Raw genomic sequence first — 6608 nt, 5'->3', positions numbered from 1 at the left:
TAGTATTTGCCAGGGGCTGGAGGGGAGTGGAGAAGAAATTGAGAATGACTCCTAACAAGTCAAGGGTTTCTTTCGGGAGTGATAAAATATTCGGGAATTCAATGCACAACTCTGGGAATATACTAAAACAACCAAATTATGCTTTTCAAAGGACTGACTTTTTTTTTAAAGATTTTATTTATTTGACACACACACACAGAGACCACAAGCAGGGGAGCAGGAGAGGGAGAAGCAGGCTCCCCACTAAGCAGGGAGTCCGATATGGCACTCCATCCTAGGATCATAGGATCATGACCTGAGCCCAAGGAAGATGCTTAACTGACTAAGCCACCCAGACACTCCTCAAAGGGCTAACTTTTATATGTAATTGAATAGTAGTGTTTTTTAAATTGTTTTTTAAAGAGAGAGACAGAGTTAAGCTGAAAAACGGGAGACTGTCAAATCAGAAAATCTTCATGGGCACACTAAAGAGTGGGAATTTATTCTGTTGGAATTAGGTACTCATTCAAACATTTTAAGCAGGAAAGCAACAAAGTTTCATATTTAGTTAAGAGGGCATTCCTAGGAGATCTGGAACAAGATGAATAGGTGATCAGGGTAGAGAGCATAGGAAACAGCAGGGACCCATACACAAAACAGACAAATTAGGACTTAGAAGGTTGACTTAAGAAAAAAAAATGGATAAACCAATGGTTTATAAACCAGCTATGTGAGTCGGTGATACAAGCCACTAATTCACAATAAATAATTATAAAAAATTCAGTATTTTGAATTATGTATAGTAATTCATATTTGATAAAAATAGCAGATGCCAAAATGTCAAATTTTAAAAATGCTTAAACAGATGGTACTCAAGTGAAACACAATAAATGATCGATTTGTATTTATCATAGATAATTATTAAAGATATTTTCTACTAAGTCAATCAGAGAAAGACATGTATCATATGACCTCACTGATATGATGAATTCTTAATCTCAGGAACAAACTGAGGGTTGCTGGAGTGGTCGGGGGTGGGAGGGATGGGGTGGCTGGGTGATAGACATTGGGGAAGATATGTGCTATGGTGAGCGCTGTGAATTGTGCAAGACTGTTGAATCACAGATCTGTACTTCTGAAACAGATAACGCAACATATTTTAAGAAAAAAGAAAAAGAAGGAGATAGCAGGAGAGGAAGAATGAAGGGGAGTAAGTCAGAGGGGGAGACGAACCAGGAGAGATGATGGACTCTGAAAAACAAACTGAGGTTTCTAGAGGGGAGAAGGGTGGGGGGATGGGTTAGCCTGGTGATGGGTATTAAGGCGGGCACCTTCTGCATGGAGCACTGGGTGTTATGAACAAACAATGAATCATGGAACACTACACCAAAACAATTTATGTAATATATGGTGATTAACATAACAATAAAAAATTAAAAGATAAAAAAAGATATTTTCTACAATGTTAACAAATGAACAAGCATCGCATTGCAAAGAATTGCAGAGGAGCCACTATTTATTTTAAATCTCATAAATATTTAAATGATATTTGATTCTGAATTCTGTGAAGCCACTGACCATGTATTTTTGACTTAGAATTTACTTCCAGTGCCCAGTCATGAGCTTGGTGCATCAAGGTGTTTTAACAGTGTTGAATGAATTTATCTATACACTAAGCTGAAGTTAATAATTTGAATAACATTTATCTAGCACTCTCTATGGCTTGGGTGTTGTAAGAAGGACCCTGAAAGCATTATCTTATTTTTTCCTTCAATTATGCCATGAAGTTTACAGAAAATATAATTAATATTCATTTTATAATTAGGTAACAGAGCCTCAAGAAATGAGGTGACAGGGGCATCTGGGTGGTTCAGTCAGTTAAGCATCTGCCTTTGGCTCAGGTCATGATCTCAGAGTCCTGGGATGGAGCCCCACGTTGGACTCCCTGCTTTGCGGGGAGTCCATTTCTCCCACTCCCTCTCCCTCTGTGGTCTCTCTCTCTTTCTCTCAACTAAATAAATACAATCTTTAAAAGAAAAGAAGAGAAATGAGGTGATATGGGAAGTATCACACTGCTAGTGAGTGGGGAATCCTGGAAATGATTTTGGGGCAAGGGCTGGGATTTGGGTAGGGCAAGTGTTTAAATTCAGGGCAAGTTCCTGTCTTTATTTAAACATTTGATATTTTGTTCATTGTGGGCTTTGGGGCTTTAATTTCTATTTTTAAAATGTTACAGTAAATGGTGTTATTTTGATTACACAACTTTCGGTACCTCTTTAAATTTTGTGCCTGAGGAAAGTGTTTCATCCCCCTCATCCTTGTTCCAGCCCTGCTCTGGTCTGGAATATTTAAGTGTTCTCAGTGAGTAAACATTACAGAAATGTAGCATTAGTTAGATAGATCCTAGAGATCACCAGACATCCCGGAGAGTTTAACACCCAGATTGGAAAATTGAAGGTTTTAAAGAGGATTTGTATTGCGAGAGAGTCAGGAGCAGAATATTTCAGATAAGTCATCATTTCCTGCCCCCACCCTCACCCCCAAAACCTGCACCAGTGAAAGTACATTTTAGTTTGCAAGATATTTTATTTTAGCATGTGTGTATTTGCTATACGATTATCATTAATTTCAAGGTAAAACATTTACAAATGCAAGAAATTGCTACCATTATATTCATTCCAAAGCTTGTTTTCTATTTTGCTACTTTTAATGTAAAATTCAGTTTTCTATAACCCTTTATATTGATTTTGTTTAGCCTTAGGCTTATAGGAGATTTATTTCCACCAACAGAGACCCTCCCAAATAGCTTGAAAGTAAATATATTATTTTGTTGTAGTATAAATATATATTTTCTTGTAATAGCAAACTTCTAAAATGCTCAGAACATTATAGGCCAACTTCATCTCCCGTGTAGCTGGCGTGCATCTTTCCTTCTTAGACTTCTGGAGGGTGGCTATCTGCCCTTTAAGAAAACTTTTATTTAATAGTAGAGATAAAGGCCAAAAAATGTGTAAATGTAAGCAAATTGTATGAAAATGTACTTGCAGCGATCTAATTACCACTTTGGATGAATGTAGCAATGGATAAGTTATTATGATCACAACTCTCATTTATCTTTAACAAAATGGTAATATTACCAAGCCCAATTTCAGTTAGTATATTTATTTAATTCATTATTCTGACTTCTAGAAAGTAAATTATTTGAGAATCATTGCTTAGTTTTGGCTGTATCCATACAAATAAATCAGCCTGATGAAATCATTTGAAACTAAGGTTTGAACTTAACAGACTAAATATGTGTGTGTATATGTGTGTGTGTGTGTGTGTGTGTGTGTGTGTGCATGCACGTGTACACAACGGAATGGAGTACTCTGACACCTTCATCCTTTTTATTATTTCTGCTCACCCTCACTGCTGGTAGGGAGGAGGTCTTTCATAACAATAACTTACTATGTTCTTCGATAGGGGTTTTATGTGTCATGAATGTTCTTCTCTAATTATAAGAATCTACTACAATCCTTTGTGCGGCGCCTGGGTGGCTCAGTTGGCTAAGTGGCTGCCTTCAGCTTGGGTCATGATCTTGGGGTCCTGGGATCGAGTCCCTTGTTGGTCTCCTTGCTCGGCGGGGAGTCTGTTTCTCCCTCTCCCTCTGCCCCTCCCACTGGTTGTGCTCTCTCTCTCTCTCTCAATAGGTAAATAAAATCTTTAAAAAAAAATGTACTACAGGGGCGCCTGGGTGGATCAGTCATTAAGCGTCTGCCTTTGGCTCAGGTCATGGTCCCAGGGTCCTGGGATCGAACCCCACATCAGGCTCCCTGCTCCGCTCCTGCTTCTCCCTCTCCCACTCCTCCTGCTTGTGTTCCCTGTTTCGCTATATCTCTCTCTGTCAAATAAGTAAATAAAATCTTTAAAATAAAAAATGTACTACAATCCTTCAAAGATGGAACCAGGAACAGGTTTTACCAAACTAGGAAGTAAGGGGCTATGGATCTTCTTAATCAGAAGGAGGTCAGATACTGTGGGAGAGGGATAGGCTCAGAAAAGGAAAGAAGAAGGGAAACAGATTATCCAGTACCTGTCTCCAGGATAGACACATAATCCACATTAGCCCATTACAAGGTTCACAAAATGTTAATATGAGGATGGTAGGACAGAGGGTCCTTTGTGTCCCTTTAGGAAAATAGGAGTATATAAGGTTAACATATACTCCAAATTTCCAAGGAATGTTCACCTGATTTATACTTTTTTTTTTAGCATGAGTGTAATAGTATCCTTTTTATACTCAAAGCTGTTTTGGTTTGGATAATAATTGGTCTAGTTATTTTTGCTTAAAGGATCAAGTAAACTTGATGCTGTTGGTGTCCATCTCTCCCGGTTAAATGAACCGGGCAGAATAAAATCAGCCTCTGAAAGATTACCAGGCAGAGAGACTGGAAACCAGAACAGCAAGGCGACTATAACCTCTCAATTGATTTATGTTTCAGGCCTTGACAACCTCTGGTTTGAGCCAATTACTTGAGCAAATAAATTCTCTTTAGTCCTTAAACTGGCCACTCACAACTAGAAAGATAATGCACTATTTATTCCCTCCATTGTTGATTTGGATCAGGTCACCTTTGTCTAGTCTTCCATATTGTGCAACTCCTGTGTCAAATTTCATATTGCACTTTCTTGCCATCATCTGTTTACTTATCTTAACCCCCTGTTAGACTGTGAGCTCTGTTAAATAGGCCGTGTCATATTTGTCTCTTTATTTTCAGTTCCTAAAAAAATAATATTTAATACAAGTAAACAATCAGTAAATTTTATTGAAGAAATATAAGATTTGATGAGTGAATGGGTGAAGGCATCATTGATGTGTTCAATAGGGGATCAATAAAATATAACGTCCAAATGTTTTCCTGGTAGATTGGTCCAATGATAGAAAATAAACATATGCATAAGGTCCGTATTTGTGTAGGTCCTGAAAGTTCTAAGACTAAATTTGAGGAGTGGTAGGTAAACTCTCTCTTCTGTCTCTTGCTCAAACCCACTAGTGTAGCACCTCCACTAACTTGGGAGGGAATTCTCTGTTGGTTCTCTCCCTTTTCTATACCTCTTGCAAGCAGAAGCACTGAAACTTTGTTCTAGACTATCTTTTCAAGGATGTTACATACTAGACATCCTTAGAAAATCAGACCTGTCTCCCTCTGGAGCAGGGGGCAATTTTGTTTACTGACCAGTATGAGCAATCAATCTCTCCCTACAGAGCAAAGGTTAGTCATGTTCACTTATAGACTCTTACTTTAAAAAAAACTAAAATTAAATATGAACGCATGTGTGTATTAGTTTGGGCTGTCATAACAAAATACTACACACTGGGTGGCTTAAACAAGAGGCATTGTTCCAGAGGCTAGTAGTCCATGATCAAGGGACGGGCAAGTTTGGCTTCCGTTGCTAGCTCTCCTTCTGACTTGTAGATGGCCCTTCTTCTCATTGAGTCCTCACATGGCTTTTCTTCTATGCATACAGTGGGAGAGAAATCCGAGTGTCTTCGTCTTCTTATGAGGACATCTCATTTTTTTTTAAATGTTTTATTTATTTATTCATGAGAGTCAGAGAGAGAGAGAGGCAGAGGCAGAGGGAGAAGCAGGCTCCCTGCCTAGCAGGGAGCCCGATGTGGGGCTCGATCCCAGGACCCCGGGATCATGACCTGAGCCGAAGGCAGACGCTTAACCATCTGAGCCACCGAGGTGCCCCGAGGACATCTCATTTAACTTTAGTTACTACACTGAAGGCTCCATCTCCAAATATAGTCACAGTGGGGGTTAGGGCTTCAACATCTGATTTTTGGGGAGGGGACACAATTCAGTCCATAACATTGGGGTTCCTTAAGTTTGGGGTTCCTTAATTGATACAAACCTAATGCCTATGCAGCATCTACTTAGGTTCCTCTCTACTGCTCATGTGGGATAAGGGAGGTAAGGAGACTCTGCACACACGTGAAGTTCATGCCACTTTCTGCTTGCTAGGCAATGAGTAATAATCTCCTTTGTCCTCTTGATCAGTGAGTTTTGTGTCTTCTGCCAGCATCCATGAAACTAACTCAGGTCCATTATGGTTATTGACTCATCCCACTTCAAAATCCCTCCCACTCATCTGTAAGTCCCTGGGAATGCCTCCTGAATGGCTCAGAAACAAGCCCTCACACCCCCACCAACTGCTAAGATTTTCGAGATTTTTTGGTTGTGTGGTGATGCTCACTACTGCTATTAGTATAACACTGCTTTGCTAAATGCATAGGGCAACCTCAATGCTTCTGTGATCACCGAATATCTCCTATCTTTATAGCAGCATCAACATCTGTGGCCCGTTGAATTGACTCATATTAGTGTCCCAGGCACCCGACTGTGCTATATTCTCCTGTACTGATCACACAGTATTGCTCTTTTGTATACCTGACATATCAAAGATTGTTATATGAAAGAAGTAATTCAATTTTTAACTTTTAAGCTCCTCTCTCTTTATGATTTAAATGCCTGCTCAGCATAGGTGTGAGCCAAATCAATGTGACAGCCTGGATGAAGAATATTTTCTCTCCTACATTTTAATTATTATTATTGGTTGAAGCTTCAGTGCAGAATCTCTTT

This window comes from Eumetopias jubatus, unplaced genomic scaffold (genome assembly GCF_037043125.1).
Source record: "Eumetopias jubatus isolate StellerSeaLion01/CBP00866 unplaced genomic scaffold, mEumJub1_p1.0 scaffold_4, whole genome shotgun sequence".
Lineage (NCBI taxonomy): Eukaryota > Metazoa > Chordata > Mammalia > Carnivora > Otariidae > Eumetopias > Eumetopias jubatus.
This window is presented reverse-complemented; position numbering follows the sequence as displayed.